This window comes from Chrysemys picta, chromosome 8 (assembly GCF_011386835.1).
Source record: "Chrysemys picta bellii isolate R12L10 chromosome 8, ASM1138683v2, whole genome shotgun sequence".
Taxonomy (NCBI): Eukaryota; Metazoa; Chordata; order Testudines; family Emydidae; genus Chrysemys; species Chrysemys picta.
This window is the reverse complement of record NC_088798.1, coordinates 38,617,724-38,637,805: the sequence shown is the minus strand read 5'-3', so window position 1 is coordinate 38,637,805 and position 20,082 is coordinate 38,617,724. Positions and strand designations below refer to the sequence as shown.

The 20,082-nt window shown below is 40.4% G+C and overlaps 1 protein-coding gene across 6 annotated transcripts in view; it reads right to left on the bottom strand.

The window, feature by feature from the left end:
- LOC101942561 (uncharacterized oxidoreductase ZK1290.5-like) overlaps window positions 1-20,082 on the bottom strand; it is an 87,185-nt gene that overhangs the window by 58,901 nt on the left and 8,202 nt on the right. The window lies entirely within an intron of this gene.

The window sequence follows — 20,082 nt, the reverse complement described above, 5'->3', positions numbered from 1 at the left end:
CTATACTAAAAAAATACAGACCCTAGGAGAACACAGGGTCTAATTCTGATCTCATCTACATTGGTGTAAATCAGAAGCAACTACACTAAAATCATTGGCATTTCAGCAGTATACAACTGTAAAAAAGTGAGATCAGAATCAGGCCTATAGGATTTCATGACCTATGAGCATACACTACTATAATTAGTTACTTCTGAAACCAGTATCTTTAGAGAAGGACAGAGACAAGTTATATACAGTATGGCAAATAAATATAAACCACATTCATTCTCCATGTTGGGTGTAATATATATATTTATATGGTGAAAATATTAATTAAATATTAAAGTAAAAAATGAAAGTATCAGTATGTCACTTCTTAAAAAGAATGAGTTAGATTCAGCAATTTGCTGTGTAAGAGACAAATCCTGAGGTCTTTACTCCATCAAATTCCATGGAGCCCCAGGTCAATATTACACTACAATACTACATAAAGGGCCATATTAATCTCCAGCGTAAACAGTGTAATTCCCATATAAATTTCCCAGCCAAATTCATTGAACCGAAACAGTAGTGTAAGTTACAGATGGGATAGCACAGTGGTTCTCAATTGGTAGTCTGTGGCACCCTGGGGGTCCGCGAGGCCTTTCAGGGGGGCCGTGGAGCTCCGCAGCTGAAACCCGGTGCCCTGAGCCCCAGTGCTGAAGCCAGGAGCTGCATGGGGCTGAAGCTGGCGGCCCCCCTGCCCCAGCCAGGAGCGGTATGGGGCTGAAGCCAGTGCCTCTCCCTCCCCCAGCCCCTAGAACCAGGAGCGACATGGGGCTGAAATCCGCAAACCTCCCCCCGCCCAAGCCAGGAGCAGCAGGGGGCTGAAGCTGGAAGCCCCAGTGCTACCGACCCCCCCACCCCCGCTGAAGCTGGGAGCTGCACTGGGAGCCCCCCCTCACCCATATAGAGCCCCTATCTACCCCCTGCCTGCACGCTGAGCTACCCCCCTGCCTGCACACACCCCTACTTACCCCCCGCCTGCACACATCCCTATCTACCCCCTCCCTGCACCCTGAACAGTTTTCAAACTTTTTGAACTGAATACCCCTTGGAGTTATATATTTTGGTTGCATTCCCCCACAGCCCAGACAACTGGGTGGCCTCTTGAGGGAGTCAGGGGGTGGAGGTGGTGCTTCCTCCCTGGACTGTGCTGTGTGGAGCTGGCTCAAGTCCTGCCAGCTTTCCCCGCCGCACCCAAATAGAAGTAAAACTATTCCTACGCCTTAGGGTCCACCCGGAGCCTGTTCCCTGCACTCCCCCTGCCCCCATTCCCCTGCCAGGCCCTGGCGTTTTTACAGTATGCTGAGTGGGGCCTCAGCAACAAAAAGGTTGAGAGCCCCAGGGATAGAAAATGGACATAAATGGGGTTTAAATGATAAGACAGTGTAATCTTCACTGCCTAGGCATTCATTGGATGTACTAAATAAATGTATTTTACATGTCAAGCGGATGGAAGGATGAGAATACTTAACAGGAAAAGCCATTAGCAGAAGGTCTATTAGATAAAGAGTGTTTGTGAGTGTGAAGAAGGAGCTGTTTTATCTTCTATCTTCCTATTAGTTGTTTTTCCTGCTAAGAGCCACCCACCCCTTCACAGTCTTTTCCCAACAGCAATATTTTCCACAATCTCTGTTTGGGGAACTCATAAAAATGAGTTTCTAAGACTATGACTGCTATCAAAGGCCCTAGTCCTGTAACTGACAGTGGGCAGGCATATTGCTGCATCCGCATTAAGGCTCCTCATTGGGGCTCTCCATGGGCACAGCAGTCTGCCTGCACAATACAAATTGCAGTATCAGGCCCTACATGATAACCAAGTCATTGTTGAACCTAAAAGGGATAAAGGACTCCAGGTTGCAGAAGAATATTATTCAAGTGACGTATCCCCTGCTGGTTTTCTCCACCCTCCAAACCTGTTTCATTTTACGCTGAACACAAAGATCCACACCTTTACCAGATAAGTATACTGTATATATCAGGGTGGGCAAACTACCGCCCGCCAGCCATTTTAAGCCAGCCCTCAAGCTCCTGCTGGGGAGCAGGGTCTGGGGCTTGCCCCCCTTCGGCGCTCCAACTGGGTAGCAGGGTTGGGGGCCGCTCCACGCATCTCCCAGAAGCAGCAGCATGGCCCCCCTCCAGTGCTCCAATGGGAGCTGCAGGGGCAGTGCCTGCCGATGGGCAGCGTGCAGAGCCGCCTGGCTGTGCCTCCACGTAGGAGCTGGAGAAGGGACATGCCGCTGCTTCTGGGTGCTGCTTGAGGTAAGCGCCGCCTGGAGCCTGAACCCCTGCCCCTACCCCCTGCCCAGCCCTGATCCCCATCCTGGCCTCCGAACCCCTTGATCCCAGCCTGGAGCACCCTCCTGCACCCCAAACCCCTCCTCCCCAGCCCCACCCCAGAGCCCGCACCCCCAGCCGGAGCCCTCACACCCCCTGCACTCCACCCCTCCTGCCCCGAGCCCCCTCCCACACCCTGAACGCCTCATTTTTGGCCCCATCCCCAACCAGAGCCCTCACCCCCTCCTACACCTCAACTCCAATTTTCTGAGCATTCATGGCCCGCCATACAATTTCCATACTCAGATGTGGCCTTCAGGCCAAAAAGTTTGCTCACCCCTGGTGTATAGTCACTAGGGTTATCACAAGGGAGAATTACGGGAAATATATAAAATAATAGTGTTTTTTCTACTCTCACCCTAGTATCCACTATTCCTGGATAGGGGGAAAAGTGGGAGTCACTGCCCACCCTGGTCCATGAGACTCTGCCTCTTGGAACTTTCTAAACCCCATGGCCTATGGGCTGCTTGCAGCTCAATCAGCACACAGATGTGGCCCATGCGACATCCTCAGGGTCATACAGTTAGTATATATATTGCGTGGATGTGGCCCACATAACACACAGAGAACAGCATATGTGGCCCACGATGGTAAATACGTTGGGAATCACTGTTTTAAACAATCGGTGTTGGAGTGAGAAGAGTTTAGGGAATTCCTATGTTGCATGAATAAAGCAAGCTAGATTCTCCTAAAATTCTTGTAACAGTATGTCCAATCACTATCTCAGAATGAAGGTCATGATACTGTAGCTGCCTAATCTCTCCCATTACACCATGCCAATTTTAAACAAAACAGATTTAACCTGATAGGTGCACTAACTTTAAGTTGATGTAACATCACTGACTTCAGTGGAGGGACTCCTGATTTTAAACAGTGCAAGTAAAATCAGAATCAGGCCTAATGAATGGATAATACTGTACTGTTGCACAGCAAATCTTTTACTTCTTCAAATATGAAATAAAGTTTAATATTTTAAAAGTGAAAAAACACGGGGCGGGTGTTAAACACTGGCAGTAAATATGAATAATATGAGAGTTTGTTCACAGAAGATCCAGAAATGAGTATGCGTATATTTGTTTCACATTAAAATTCACAAAGCTAAAACAAATTATGTTCATATACTAGATGTTGCAAAAGCTTCATATTAACTGTTTAGACATTTTAAATGAATATATATTACCACACTTTAACCATTTAAAAAGAATATCCTTATATAATTACACCATGAGATGTTAAACGAATGTAGAATTATATAACTACCACAGAAAAGTTACTACACTTTTACATAATGATCTTTCACTTTTAATAAGCTACTCTTGACACCAAATAAATTAGGTTGTAACTATTGTGTCTGTTTGTGGTTGAATAGACATTTCCAAGTACAGAATGAATGAAGTTCATTCAGAGGTCTTGCACATGGGCTCAGACCCTTTTCATGCATAATGCATTCAAGTAAGAATATTTAGGACACAAACTTTTACTTTTTTAACCCTTTTATTATGGGGAATTGTGGAGATTTCAGTTTGTTATTGTTTCTCTTCTAATGATCGAGTGTGTAATATGTTCAGAGGAAATTAACAGACAACGGGGAGGAATTCTCTGAATACAGTATCTGTAAATTAAAATTAGCCATATCGTATAGCTACAGAAAATGTAAAAAGTCCCTCAGCAATTAGAGAGAGTAGTAAATACTATGAACAACTGAAATCATGAAAACCAGGAATTAAAGAACTAACAATGCTACTCAGACTAGGGATTCTAGGAATTGCAGGCTTCTCACATTGTTCATACTGTTGCAGTACCACATGTGCTGTAATTCAGAAGGGCACAAAGACGAGTTAAGGATAGAGGTATAACCTTAACTCTGAACTTATTTATTTTTTCTTTATTTTTGGTTGGTTGGGTTTTTTTTAAATGTTTATCGTTAAGTCAGACTTTTACCATTATTTGAATGTACTATCTGGGTCTGTTGTTGTTTAACATCTTTATTTACTACCTGGATGTAGGAATAGAGAGCATACTGATCAAGTGTGAAGATGACACAAAGCTAGCGGGGGTTACCAATACTTTGGAGGATAGAGCTAAAATTCAGAGGGATCTTGATAAATTTGAGAACTGGGCTAAACAATTAAATGAAATTCAAAGGTAAGATACTACACTTAGGGAAGAAAAAACAAACGCACAAATATAGAGTGGGGGGAAAGTGGCTTGGCAGCAGCATTACTGAGAAGGATCTGGGAGTTGTGGTGGATCACAACCTCAACATGAGCCAACAATGCAACGCTGTTGCAAAAAATGCAAATACAATTTTAGGTTGCATTAGCAGAGGCACAGCATGCAAGTCACAGGAGGTGATAGTACTCTACTCGGCGCTGGTGAGGCCTCAGCTGGAGTACTGTGTCCAGTTTTGGTCACCAATGTATAGAAAGGATGTGGAGAAACTGGAAAGGATCCAGAGGCAAGTGACAAAGATGATCAAAGGGATGGAATGCAAGCTATATGAGCAAAGGCTGAAGGAACTTTAGTTTGGAGAAGAGGAGATTAAGGGGGGGATATGATAGCAGTCTTCACATACTTGAAAGGCTGCCATAAAAAAGATGGAGGAAAGTTGTTCTCTCTTGCCACAGAGGGCAGGACAAGAGGCAATGGGTTCAAACTACAGCATAGCAGCTTTAGATTAAATCTCAGGAAAAACTTCCTAACTGTAAAAACAGTAGGACAATGGAACAGACGCCTCGGGAGGTTGTGGAAGCTTCTTCGCTGGAGGTTTTCAAAAGGAGGCTGGATGGTTTAGACACAACAAATCCTGCATCTTGGCAGGGGATTAGACTAGATGACCCTTGGGTCCCTTCTAACCCTACGGTTCTATGATTCTTTAAAGTAATTTCTTTTTGGAGCATTTGGTGCTAACTTTTGTTTCAGATATATAACTAATTCCCACAGAGTTGCATGTATGTATTTCAAGAAAAAATGTGGCCCTTTGTTTTTCACAAGTTTAAAATAATAATCTGCAAGACTAGACAATCATTCTACCTCTTCTTCACCCAAAAAGCTCTTTGCTGTCAATGCATTTTTTCTTTAGAGTCCTCTGATCAACCCAATATATGAATTAATTACATTTGATTAAGAGACAACACCAGACAAGTTTTCCTCAATTAAAGAAACCACATGCATGGGTTTTCATGCAATTTGATATTAGCAATTCAATCATTAAAGTCTGTTCAGTTGAGCCCTTGCTCTGGCACTCCAGGAACAAGAATCCAACTACACCAAAGTTCAGGTGGCCAGAGGAACTGTTTTTATAATGTAGTTGGTAAAGGCTGAAGAGCAATTATGAGAGGGATAACATGCTAAAGAGCAAAAAATTAAGTAACCTCCATCCCCTTCCCCCACCTAGAGTTTGCTGTCCAAATCTCAGCAGGTCTACCAAGCAGCTCCCTTACCCTTCTCTCTCCTCCTTCACTGGAAGTTGTAGATATTTTGCTAGAGATGCTTTGGGTCAATAGTAATGTAAAGGAGTACCAGGCACTACTTTTTTTCCTTGGAGAACTAGATCCTAAAGCTGTGTGTGCTAATATGAAAAATGATCCAGTTTCATATTAATTTATAACCTTGTAATATCTAAAATAATAGGGTCTGATTTTCCACTGTGGTACTCTTGTTTTACTATTACTAACTTTATGTCCTTGAAGTCAATGGGTCTACGTACATGTGTAAGTCTTTACATGACTCTGACCATGGGAAAGAAAAGCATATGTAGAGTCCATGAGCATGCTAATTTATCAGAAGTTATCTGATCTGGTATTTGATTAATTACTCAACCAGAGCATTCTTATTACATCAAACTGCATTAAAATTAAACAGTGATATGTCTGTTTTTGCATTACTTTTAACACAGTGTAAAAAAGTTTAAAAAGTGTAACTAAAGATGCTATCACAGAGCCAGACAGCCTCATGTTAACTTTCTACACCTATTGCAGTACTAGCCACAAACACTCTTATTGCTATATGATGGTTTATGTTTCAATAACAGGGTCACTTACTATGAAAGCTGTATTTAGCATCCCATCATAAGTAATTAATTGTGTCTTATCTGCTTTGGAACAGCACAGAGATTTCAGATGTATCAGCTGGACTCAGAAAGTTTCATTTTGTTATGAAATTGTCACTCTATATAATTTTCACACAATATTTTTATATTAATCTCATTTTAAGACTCAATATATGTTCCAAATAAATCTAGATTTTGCTCAAGTGAGGAATACATTGACAACTTGCCAGAAATCCAAGAGCAGCAGCTAACATACATACAATGGAGAACTGCAGCTCCTCTCATCTTTAATACAGAAGTGCAACCCAGGGAAATGATAGGACTGTAGTAGAACTGTAGGGAAATTTCAATAAAAAAATTGAAACAAATTTTTGATTGTTTTCATGTATTCCCCCCCACCCCATTTCCAAACCAGCTTTAGTGTACAGTCTCTATATGCCACAAACTCTATATTATAAATGAGGGAAGACACTGGTCAGATTGTGTTATATGGACAATGCTTTGGCCAACTCTGCAGAAGTAAATCAGTTAAAAGAAAAAAAGTGCACAGCCCAAACAGATGTTAAAATATCAGAGGCATACTCGGGCACAGCAGAACTACAGTCTTTTTTTTTTTTTCCTGAGCAGAGAGTTCCCTTTTGTGAGGATAGAGCACTAAGATACCAATGCATTATGCAACCTGCAATAAAAGTGATGATATGCTGTCATTGCCAAACCCCATTAATGGGGCTCGCCTCCCTCCCTTTTTCCTCTCTGTGTGACTAGTGGAGGCAAAAGGTAGTAAAGGAATAAGGAGAGGAAAGCCAAGGGTTACAACCATAAGATCTTGAAGTTACTTTAAGTTAGGCCTGGACACATCTCAAATGGCCAATTACATCTTTTTTATTGTAATTATTATTATTGCTTACTCACTTGTTGTGGCCACTGTGAAAGATATTAATCTTAAGGAGGGTTCTGAATGAAGATAATGCAGTGGCTTGGTGGATCCCAATTGGTAGGGTATTCCACATGTAGAGAGCTGTGTGGATAAAGTCACATGGTGACTTGTGAGAGAAATGGACAATCAGGGTATCTATGGCTGGTGTCATTCACAGATTGGAAGGGGCAGTGCAGAAAGGAAGAAGCTTGAGAAGTCAGAAACTAGGTAGGAGGAGAGAACCAGAAGAAGGAGCGACAGGAAGAGGAAAAAGAGAGCAGAGTAGGCAAACAGGACAAAAAATGGCAAAAAATAAAAAAGAAGAGGTGCCGCAAACAGTAGCTTTTATCCATAGAGACAACAGGCACTGCCTCATTTATAGCTGATCCATGCATTTACGCAAACAACATGGAAAATTTACATTGTTCCACTTAAGATAAAGATAAAATCCACTGGGGAGAGGATTTTTGGCATTGAGACTGCATCTTTTTCAAGAATATTTCAGGGAAGGGCAGCTAGAGCTCCCCCACATGCTTAATCTTCTCAAAAATTCACTTGTTTTTCCTTCTCTTCCTACACACACATTTAATTTGAAAATCAGCACAGTATCAATGTTTATGTGCAACTCAAGTGGACTTTGCTCTACACTTTATTAAGGGCCTGAGAACTTGCCAAACTCCTGCTGTACTCTTGTTTAAAATAAATATTATTTTCTGTTGGTGGGCATAGATATTTCAAACTTCCCAACATAAAAACCTGCCACTACAGCCTGGCTGCTGTTTAAAGTCTTGTCTACACTAGGGGTGAAATCCTGCCCTACTGAAAACAGTGTGGGATTTCACCCAAGGACACCAAGCCTTTGCTCACAATGGTTTTCAGCAATGATTCCCCCTGAAGTGGTAATTAAAATGATTTAATAAAAATGGTTTTCAATACCATTTCCAAGGATAGTTGTGGTTTTGTTGGAAGCCAACCTTTTTTTAATTTAAAACTCTTTAGAGAAAAGTATTTCTCTTAAGGAACAATGAAGAAATATGTAAAATGTAACTAGAGAAACCAACCTGAACCTCCTTTCACCTCTGGGAGAACTTAAGGAAGAGGAATTTTACATATCTATATTTTTTTCAGCTCTGTTTGCAGGATTTCATTTACTGTTGAGTGCAGAGATGTATTCTAGAATGTTGTCCTCCTCTGGAGCCCAAGTTAAAATAATCTGGTAGACTTGCATATAAGGAGGAATAAAAGGAAGCAACAGAGCTTCTCTACAACTTCACTCAGCCACTGAAAGGCAAAAAGCAGTTCGATTCTAGCTGTGCTAATGCGGAAGAAGGAAGGACCCTTTCCCCACTTTTTGTGTATCCATGCTGGGGGAAGCCAGAATGCTGCTGTTTATGCTTCCTGAGAGCAATGGGGCAAAGGGTGGGGGAGGGGGGAGGCGAGCCATTGTTGACAGAGGCACTCCAGACCCCAGGGCGTGGCTGGGCAGGGTAGGATAAGGACTCTGCGGGCTGGTCTACACTACCACTTAAGATGCAATTTATATCACTCAGGGGTGTGAAAAAGACATCCACCTGAGCGACACAAGTTACATCAACTTAAGCGCTGTCTCCACTGGCACTATGTCGGCGGAAGATGCTCTCCCGCCAACATAGTTTCTGCCTCTTGTGGAGGTGAAGTAATTATGCTGGAATATCCCGTTGGAATAGCGCATCTTCACCAGATGTGCTACAACGGCACAGCTGCATCGGTGCAGCTGCGCTAATGTAGCACTGTAGTGTAGATTTGCCCTCCGATGTTCTACTACAAGATTCAGCCCTTGCTCTGCATATCAGCTAGCATTTCTCTAATCAGGACTTTTGAAAAGGACATATAAAAGCCACTTCTGAGAGTACTCCCCATAGCAACCACAGAGGCCCTGCATGCCTCAGCATTCTTCAGGAAGAATGCCTCCACTCACTGTCACTGGACGCTACTCAGCAACTGCCAACCCACTAACGCAGTTCTGTTTTTAAAAGTCACAGTGTGACCCAGAGCAAGCAAAGACCTCTGCTGCAGGGTGACATGGGCTCTGATATGCTATTTGAAGTATCCAGCTTTCATATACAAATGTTTCTACCTATTGCTCATAACCTCTTTGTATAGTTTATCTATATAGAAGAACAGCTCTGAAATTGAACCTGGACATTTGAAAGGCAGGCTATGAATGTGTAATCCATGTAGAAATTTCATAAGATGAACTGCCGCACACATTTATTTAAATGCCTTTATGGACAGACTGCCAAATCTTGCAGCCTTTTCTTTCACTCAACACTTTCCCACCATCATGAGAACTATTTCTCATTAACAACCAAATTGTTTTCAGATGCTCTGCTATAAGATGTTTCCTTAGAAACCATTTGGTAAAAGACTGTGGCTTTCTTCCATAGAAATCTCAAACAGTGAAAAGGCAGATTTTCTGGCATAAATCAAATCCAATTTCTAGGGTTCACTAAACCTTTTCTTCTCAGAATAATGTTTTGTGACTAGATCTTAGCAGTTAATAGTGCACGAAGAATTGCTGGTGTGAGCCAGTTTTAAATGATTTTCATTTTGTCCCTTTTGTTAACTCAATTGAAATTACTTCCAGTGCTTATTATACCTTGATGGAACTTTAACTTCATAACTGATAAGGATGATATGTGCAGCACACTGGCAAAAAGTATAAATTAACAGTAAGTAAACTGAACACAAATAACATTAATGTTCTTTTTTTCCTCTGATACCTTATTTTAGGTTTTTAATAAATCAACTTGTATTACTCTGATGAAGATCTTGTAATAAACTTATATAAGCTGTTACCAAGTAAATTAAAAAAGATTAACTGTTGATCAACAATATTAGATTTTGGAATCCTTCTCCTAGTAAATGAGGCTTGCGCTTTTTTTTTTTTTTTTTTTTGGCGTTGCACAGAAAGGTATGAGGCAAATGTGATCTATCAAAAGGAAATGATTACCTTTGAGAACAAATGTTCCCAGCAGAAATAAACTTTGTATGAGAGTAACCATTTTACTGTATAAACTAGGGACTTAATATTTGCATAAAATGTTCAATGTAATCATTTATAGTTATGCAGCTACGGGAAAGAAGGTAATATTTTTAAATATATTAAACAGGTGCAGGAAAAAGAGTTAACTTACTATGAGGTCAATAATTACAAAACTAACATTTAAAATACCTTCATACAAAGAGAGTTAAAATCTACAATGATAATCTATCTAGATACCTTAGGAGCTGAAAACATAGCTACAATAATTATCATCATAGTATACTTGAGAGCTATTGCTGGTTTAGACCCCAGTTCAGCAAGGTACTAAAGCTTGTGCCTAAACTTTAACCACAACAGTAGTGCCCCTGAAGCCATAGAGACTACTACTACATGTGCTTAAAGTTAGGATGTGCTTAAATACTTTGCTGAAACAAGGCAGAGATCCTAATCCTGCAAACAGATGCAGTGATGCAGGCTCTTAGACTCACATGGAATCCTGCTGAGGTCCACTGGAGTTAGTGTGTTTGGAGCGAAGGTCTGCATCAGCACATCTGTTTGCAACACTGGGGCTTAAAACTGAGCATTAAAGTTTGACAATAAGTTACCCTTCTGATTAAATGTGATTTGTTTTTAGTTTCAAATAGGAAAATGAAAAGATACATTCTCAATGTCTCCGAGACAAACAACATTTGTCATACTTCCTATTACATACAGCCTTAGAATATAATTATGTACTAGAATGCAAAGGACTTCCTTTCATGCACTGAGTACAGGGAACTGAGCATACAGTATATGAAACTTCTGTAAATGTGAACAGCAAAAAAAAAACAAAAAAAAAACCACGTTTCTTCTCTGTTTCTTTATAACGTATAAAGACTACCTCAAAGATGATTTGCAAATAACCGTTTTATCCTGTTGTTTTTCCTCTTGCTTATGTTCTGCATAATCAGGTCTTCATATCACTCTCTTTGCTGGAGGTCCTTGGCAAGAATATTAGAGGACCTGAAGAAAGTCTATGAATCAGCACCCCTTCTATCTCAGTTGTGGGGTGGGAGGAGGGAGATAGATGAGAGACTGCTGCAGCTTAGGTTACAGCCTCATGTGACATCACTATTCACCTCTTCCAAAGAACTAGCCAAGGACCTCTGGCAAAGAAGGAAGCAGGGGCTTTATGCGCCAAACATGATATTCAAAAGGTGAAAAAAGGGGGTGGAGCAGTGTGACATTCTGTACCTCAGGGGAACACACTGTACCCCCATGTTCATCCGTATACGATTGTGTGGTATCCAATGCAAAGTTTGTAATGTCGGGTGTCTTTGAAAGGCTCATGATGCACTGATCATTGTTGTTATAGTAATGTTATAGGTTGTAATTTCATTTATATAATTATGAAGCTGAAAATGTGTCCTCATGGCTTAAAAAAATGCCCAGGCAAAACTCTCCAGGAACGGAGGGACAGTTCACACCTCATCAGGGCATGTATGGGACAAACCCAGCCCAGCCTCACAGGAACAAAGGACACTGGCCTAGGCAGCAACAAAGGATCTGTTGGACTTTCGAGTGAGTCACCTCCCTTCCCTTGGTCACTTTGGGACTACGATGAAGTAATGCTCACCTTATCCTAAAGGGGGCAGGGAGGCACAGCCAAGAAGGAAGAAAGAACATGATAAAAGGGAGAGACGTTTGCCATGCTGGCTCTCTCTTCCACCTCCATCTACAGACACCACCACCAAGTGACTAAAGCACTGATCAAAGGGGAGAGCCTGGCTGAAGGGCAACCAGACAGCCTGTGGCGAGAAGCATCTAAGTTTGTAAGGGCACTGAAAGTGTTAACATTAGCTTAGAATGCATTTTGCTTTTATTTCATTTGACCAAATCCGACTTGTGCTTTGACTTATAATCACTTAAAATCTATCTTTTGTAGTTAATAAATTTGTTTGTTTATTCTACCTGAAGCAGTGCGTTTGGTTTGAAGCATGTCAGAGACTCCCCTTGGGATAACAAGCCTGGTACATATCAATTTCTTTGTTAAATTGACGAACTCATATAAGTTTGCAGCGTCCAGCAGGCATAACTGGACACTGCAAGATGCAGGTTCATAGGGTTGTGTCTGGGACCAGAGATATTGGCTAGTGTCCTTCGGTTGCACAATCCAAGCAGCGGCTGGCCAAAAATGCTTACTCACGTAACTGGGAGCAGCTTACATGCTAGAGGCTGTGCGTGAACTGCCCCGGAGTGGGGGTTCTCACAGCAGAGCAGGGTAAGGCTGGGTTCCAGAGTCGAGGATTGGAGTGACCTAGCAGATCACCAGTCCAGATAACACCAGGGGTACGTCACAGGCAGAAAAACACTTTTTTAAACAAAAAGTTTTAAAACATCTTTGTACATCATAAAAGCACAGTGAACGACTAAAATTAAATATACTTGGTTTGTTTTACCATTCATTTCAAAGTTGTTATATTTAATTCTTACCACTCCATTGCCCATCTGGAGATGGCTTTATATTATTTCTTTTATGTAAGAAAATTGTCAAAGAAAGAAAATACAAACTGGATTTTTATATTATACAAAACTACTTTCAGTTAAAATTACCACTATTAGGTTAAAAATCACATATTTAAAATGTCTTCATCTATATTAATAACATTTTTGATTATTAAAAGTGATTGTTTTAAAAATTGAATTTACTTTTCATTATTAATGTTAACTGTTTACTTTTTGGACTTAACTAATCTTGGGCAATGGAAACTGACTATTTACTGGTGCTATGTTTCATTCAAGTGAGAATCACTTCCCCACTGGGTGAGGGTGTAGAATTCTTACTGTCCTCTTACTGTATGGATGAGTACCAGTGACACAATTTGTGTCCGTGTCACATGAACAAGAAGTGCCAGAGAAGCCAGCATGAGAGTAAGCTGGTTAACTTAATCCACGTGAGCCAGTCTTTGTAAAACAAACAATGTAATGTGGCAATAGCACAAGAGGATCTGTTCTGAAAGGAAGTACCTTTTTATAGAGTTTTCCCCTCCCCAAAAATGAGAGCAATGGTACTTTTATACTATTTCCCTTTCCTCTTACTCCCCGCTAGGTGGCAGCACTCACACCACATACTCTAATCCAAATGGAAATGCAATTGAGGATGGAATTTGGCTTTGAGAGTTCTAGGAGGCCTCATGGGTTTTTCATAAACCTCTTTCTTCAAAACACGGGTCTGGGAATACGGCTGCAATCAATCAAGAGTTCGTAGAATTCACCTGGGGAGAGGGTCACACCTGCACAGAAATTCTTGGCACTAGAATGAACTTGGTACAAATATTTAGGCCTCCATTTCATACATACTGTTAATTCTCCCAACTTCTCCCCCAAAATACAAGACCCTTCATGCCTGCTTTATTTATAAATGGTAGCAAAAAAGGTGCACTTTTTTTTCCCATTTGCAGGTACCCTTTAAAATAAGTTAGATTGGTGTTTAGCAAGTTTTTAAAGTAAAGTAAATAAGCACCAAGTTGGAACCGGGTGAAATCGGGGGGAAGTAATGGAGGGACCAGGCCAACAGTTTAGTCAGGATATAATAGCATGCTCATTCTGTTGCCTGAGTGCAAATATACTGCTGCCTGGAGGGTGGCCATGTTTTGAATGTATGTAGCAAGTGAAGTATTTGGAGGGCCTCAAGGATCAATTACAGCTTCTCTAGGTCAGAGCTACTGAACTGATGGATGAATGAGAGAGAGAGAGAGTGATTTGTAGACATGGCATTTAGTTCATCACAAGAGGCTATTAAGGAAACATGGTAACCAAGGGTGAGAAGTAAAATTCTGTCAAGATTACAACAAAAAACTAGTTGAGATAGAAAACAAAGAGAAGGAATAAACAGCCAATTCTCAGTATGGAATAAGATTAATAGGGAGGCATGCCATAGAGCTTGGTACCAGGACCAATGTTCCATAAATTTATTGATCTGAAAGAGGTGCAAAAAGCAGCATGGCGAAATTGTGGATGTCACAAAATTAGAGCCCAATCCTGCTGCCACTTCCATTGATTTCAGTGGGAGCAGGAGGGGGCCCTTTCTTTCTTATGTTGGTCAGATTAGAAAGGACTGAGCACCTCTAAAAGTAACCTAACAAAACTAGAAAAATGGGTAACAAAACTGCAGGACATAGTGTGGACACATGCAAGATAATGCACATTGGAAGGTACAATTTAAAATATTTGTAAGCACCAACAGGTTCTGAATTATCTGTAACCTCTCACGAACAAGACTGAGATGTTATAGTGAAAGAGCAGTGATTGCTCCAGAAATATTAAGCATTTTAATGAAGGGAACAGAGAATAGTACAGGAAATATTATATTGCCATAAGCAAATTGTCATAATGCAAATTGATGGTACTGTATGTCCTAACCTTGAATGCTGAAATCAGTGCAACTTAATAAAAAACATTTATTTTTTTTTATTATCCAAGTCACTGGATAAGACTAAATCAGTTACAGGGATCACTTCTGCAGAATAAGGTGCTGTTTTTTTTATTGTCACTTGCCTGGTTATGGCTACATTTTAAGTTGCCGATTTAAATACTGAAGTCAGCACATAAACAAGTAAAGGTTTTCATAGCTGCTCACCTTGCAGTCAATATATACTAATGTTCACAGGCATTTTAAAATGTCCAGTCACCCCAAGTCTTGTGTCCTCCTGACCAAGAGCAGTTTTGGTAAAAGAAAGCATAGCAGCAGAAAGGCAATGATCAGTTGCAGAAAGTGATCTCCCAACCCCTGTTCTGTCTCTCTTACTATTTATTTTCTCTCTCCTACTACTCCAGAAACACCATCAGACCTTGACAAATTTACCAGGTTCCTAACTAGCCAGAGGCAAACACAAAAAACCGGCATGGGGTGGAAACAAACAAGCTCCACGAACAGTGTGATAAAAAAACATAGCTCTTCTACCACTTCTTGTTGCTGTGAATGGGAAAGGTGCTGGATTTCTGCCAGAATGATGTTCTTGGACCCACTTATGGGCTCTGTCTTTTACATCAGCCTCTGGCTAAAAAGTGTCTTAAAAATGTGAAGCTCCATCCCTCAGCTGCTCTTCTATCCCTCCAGTCTCCTGGTTGTTGTGAGTAGTGAAGTATTGGTCTTTGAAACCCAAAGTCCTCCCCACCTTCTAGTTTTGGGGTCCTCCTCCCTCATGAATAACTCAAGTGCCTGTCTGTGCTGCTTGCCAATTAACACGATTCTGGAGAGTTACACACTGACCCATAGGCTATGTTCATTTCCCTATGCAGTTTAGGAAAGCTTAAGCAGAAGCAGACACAATGGAGCTGTCTGTTCTCAGACTTATGAAGACAGCACTGCACTGGTTAAAATTCAATTCCATAAGGGTTAGAATTTATTTGTAATGAAATCTTAAATTCTGCAGAAATTGGCTTATCTACCCCTCCCGCACCAACTCACCAGGGAAAGTTCCCCACTCTCTAGTACTGAGTCGATTTTTTCAAACTCTGAACACCAGCACAGTTAAGGCGGTACCAACAACCCTTTACTATTATATTACTATATTATTTATTTATTTGTATTGTGGCAGCATCTAGAGGCCCCTGGCATGCACCACTATGCTAGGCATTGTATTTTCAGGAAATAACAGCTTGACCACAAATATAAATAAAATATATGCTTTTTTGCTTGAAGTGTTTTGAGGCATACTTAAGCACTTTTTAATATTGCCTTATTGTTTCTATACATTATAGGGTCCTCAAAATAGCTGGTGAGGTTACAATGCTCTATCTAGGTAGCAACAGAAAAGAAGAGGTCAGAGACCCAAATTCTGTTGTCCTTTATAACGTTGAGAAACAAGGTGGGTGAGGTAATATCTTTTATTGTACAGCTTCTGTTGGTGAGAGAGAAACTTTCGAGCTAATGCTTGTCTCTCTCACCAACAAAAGTTGGTACAATAAAAGATATTACCTTTCCCACCTTGTCTCTCTAATATCGTGGGACCAACACAGATACAACAACAGTTATAACACTGTAAATCAAGAGTCACCCCTTGCTTTTCTGTTTTGTTAGTCCCCGTCTTGTGGTTTCACTTAGGAAGCTCTATAAACAATTGTTTAGTTCTTACTGAACGATAGAAGACGCCAAACTATTTTGAAAAGACTACAAGGGAGTATTAGAGATAGATAGATTCTTCCCCCAATCACCAGCAATTCCAAATACAGTGATAAGAAATTTGTAGTTTTACAATCTCCAGTGGGGGCTGGTGGGTGGAGGAAATAATTTCTGAGGCAGTCAGAAATCTACATATTCTAATTACATTGGAGTGATTGACAGCAAAAGAGGACTATCTGAATTAGTGTATTGTCAATGTAATCTCTAACTCAGTAATTAGGAACTTATTCAACAATTCAACTTTCACAGATCAAAGACAATGCTATGAATTAAATAAAAAAACCCTAAAGCATAGGGAATAAAACGAGCCATTTGAATTACATAAGTTACTTCATACACTCTCTGTGCCAGGAAGGGCAGTTGCTTCAAGCCCTTATTAAACTAAGGTTAAACAATAATAAAACAAAGTGATTTTAATAAGCAAAATATTTCAAAAAGATTGAAATACATATGTTAACTACTGATAAGCACTTCAGTGATTTTAAAATAATGTTCTCAATGCTACTGAGTGGCTACAATTTTATAGCTGTATCAAAATGTTTTTTGGCACTGTGTAGTAAATACTAAAAGTTTAAAAGAAAGATTCTGAGTGAAATCCTGACGCCATTAAAGTTAATGGCAAAACTCCCCTCGACTTCACTGGAGCCAGGATTTCACATGCTGTCTCTGATAGCTCACTTCTGAAGCCATTGGGCCTGATTCTGCCCTCATTTATACTGGTGTAAACCTAGGATAACTTCACTGAAGTCAGAAGTGTGTAAAACCAGTGTAAAACTGGTGAAGATGAATCAGCCTCACAGACTTGAAAAGAAACTGTGCTGGAATATTAATACCTCTTATTCTATATTGGAGAAGTGGAAACCCCTTTTATTTTACAGCTTAATTACTTGATGGTTTCTGCTTGGCTTGATTCCAGTGCCCCAGACAAAGAACACAAGTGTTTTTGGTTTTGTGGGGTTTTTTTAAATCACAGAGAAGCTGTAATATTTAACTAAAGTAGAATAAATAATGCTTCATGTGGAATGATTTGGAAAAGGTACTTGAGTTTTACAACATGCTGTCAAATGAAAGAGGCTTTTGGAAAGGTCACAAAGGAGAAGAGGAAAAAAAGAAAAGCTCTTCAAATGATGCATGAAAGAGTATCTGACCTTAATCAAATGGTCAAATTAACTAGTTTGCTTTACAACATACAAGAGCTCAGATATAATTTGCCATAAAATGATCACAAAAAAATAATAGTCATGAACAAAAATGTTTGAAAAATCAGGTCTGAGATTCCAGGCCTCCATGCTGGGGGGAGGAGAGAGAAATCCTTCTGACTGAAGAGTAGCAGCAGAGCCACTAGACAGCATTTACTATAGCTTCAGGGCTGCAGTAACCCTGTGGCTGGTTTGCTCCCACTTTGTGGGATCTATTGGCCATGCCTCTGTCCCAGCCCAACCTTGCCCCATCCTCCCATCTGGGAAAGTTCATTCTTTTTGTATGGCAGGAAGATTGAAGTCCTTTATTTATCAACTTAACATGTACAGCATGGGCAGCTGCAGCACAGGATTACTCATGCTCTCCGACCTACATGCTGCTACGCTGACTTAATGGAGGGACGATTTTTAGGAATAAGAGGGTAGTTCAGGCTGCATGTCAGTTTAATGCTTGCATTCTGCAGAACCATCAGCCAAGGTGCAAATTCTGATGGCTGTGAGGGGGAGATATGTAATTGGGGCAGTGGAGGTGCCAAAAAGAATGTTCAAATCCAAGAGAAACTTATTTTTTCAGGATGTGTCAACTGCGGTTCAATGAACAAGAAAATCCTTTTCTCTAATTCTCAAAGAACAGAGGGAAGGAATATCTGCTTTGCTCTGCTTCACTGATAAGAAAGAGGGAAATCCTTTCTTTCAAACATTATGGAAACTCTGATGCCTGAATAGGCATAGCAGGGATATATTCCGGTTAGTTTGTATTCTCAGCTATGCTGATTTTTATGAAGCAGTTTCTCTGACCCATCGCTAGCTTTGATCAAAACAGCTATTGTGCGGTGTCCAGATAGATTTCTACCCTTGTACATTTTTCGGTAAACAAAGCTCCCTCAAGTGGTTTATTAACCCTAGTGTCGGATTGTTTGCTATGCTATCAATATTTTAGATCTTAATTTTGTTATTGACAAAAATATGTTTTCACTATCATTCTCCTATTTTTTTTTAAGAAACATGTTTTCATTAATTACAATTATTATAAAAAAAACAAATTTACTCACTTATCATAATATGACTATTAATAAACTATTAGTATTTGGCCCACTGGGTGAATGAACAGTGCAGCCTCAATCCTGCAAAGTATTATATGTAATTCCAAAAGTCTCAGAATAAGGCATTAATTTACTATAGCACAAAGACGGGTTTGATAAAGTAAAAAGCAAGGCTGTAAATATAGCAAATGACATCTAGTAGCCTTCAACAAAAATATCTGTACAGAGAGTCCAATCCAAAATCCCATTGACTTCAATGTGAGTTTTGCCTGTGACCACAATTTTGCATATGGATCCCCATGCATGAACCCTCATGCCTGGCAGCAGTATCTGTGTTAGGACTGTAGTATCAGGCCAAGAACTCCCTTTGTAATCACTGGTTGCACTGTTGCCTTCTATTGTGATTTTCTGTACTCTTCTTAAAGCCCTAGCTCCTGGAGTTATTTGATTACATGAGAATCTCAGCTTTCAAAAATTTCTAGCACTCATGGTTGTAGAGAAAAGCTAGAGAATGTGAATGCTGAAGACTCAAAAACAGAAAGCAAATATAAACACCCCTCCATTCTTTTTTTAAATCTTGTGATTTTTAAGCCTCCCTCATGACTCTTGGGAGGCCTGACTCATGATTTTTGAACATTTGTGGTTGGCAACACCGTGCTTGTATTACAGAATATATTCATCAGACTTTTATTATGCAACACCATCCCCATCAATGACACAATATTTACCACAAAGCTCCTGGTCCTAGTATTCGTAAATTGGATTTGGACTACACCTCTACCCCGATATAACGCTGTCCTCGGGAGCCAAAAAATCTTACCGTGTTATAGGTGAAACCGCGTTATATCGAACTTGCTTTGATCCGCTGGAGCGCGCAGCCCCGCCACCCAGGAGCCCTGCTTTACTGCGTTGTATCTGAATTCGTGTTATATCGGGTCACGTTATATCGGGGTAGAGGTGTATGTACTTTAAGCAGATAAACAAAAGTGAGTAACTTTTTTTAATGTGGTGATCCACTTCATTGTTTTCATAAACTGACTAAATAACCACTGAAAAATTTAGCCTAACTTTAACCCAGCAAAGAATATTTGTTTCCATTTTCATGAACCCTCTTTACAATCCCGCAAATTTATGCATGCGCCTAATTTTACTCACATGCATAAACCCTAGATAAACAAAGGGTTTGCAGGATTGTGTTCTTGATCCTTAGGCACCTGCATTATGCCTCCTTGCCACACTTCCATGCTTTACATGTTAGGAATATTGAAGCATTACTCTCCCCCATCCCACTCTGCAAGCTGGTGCCTATTTCTCCTTAAATTTA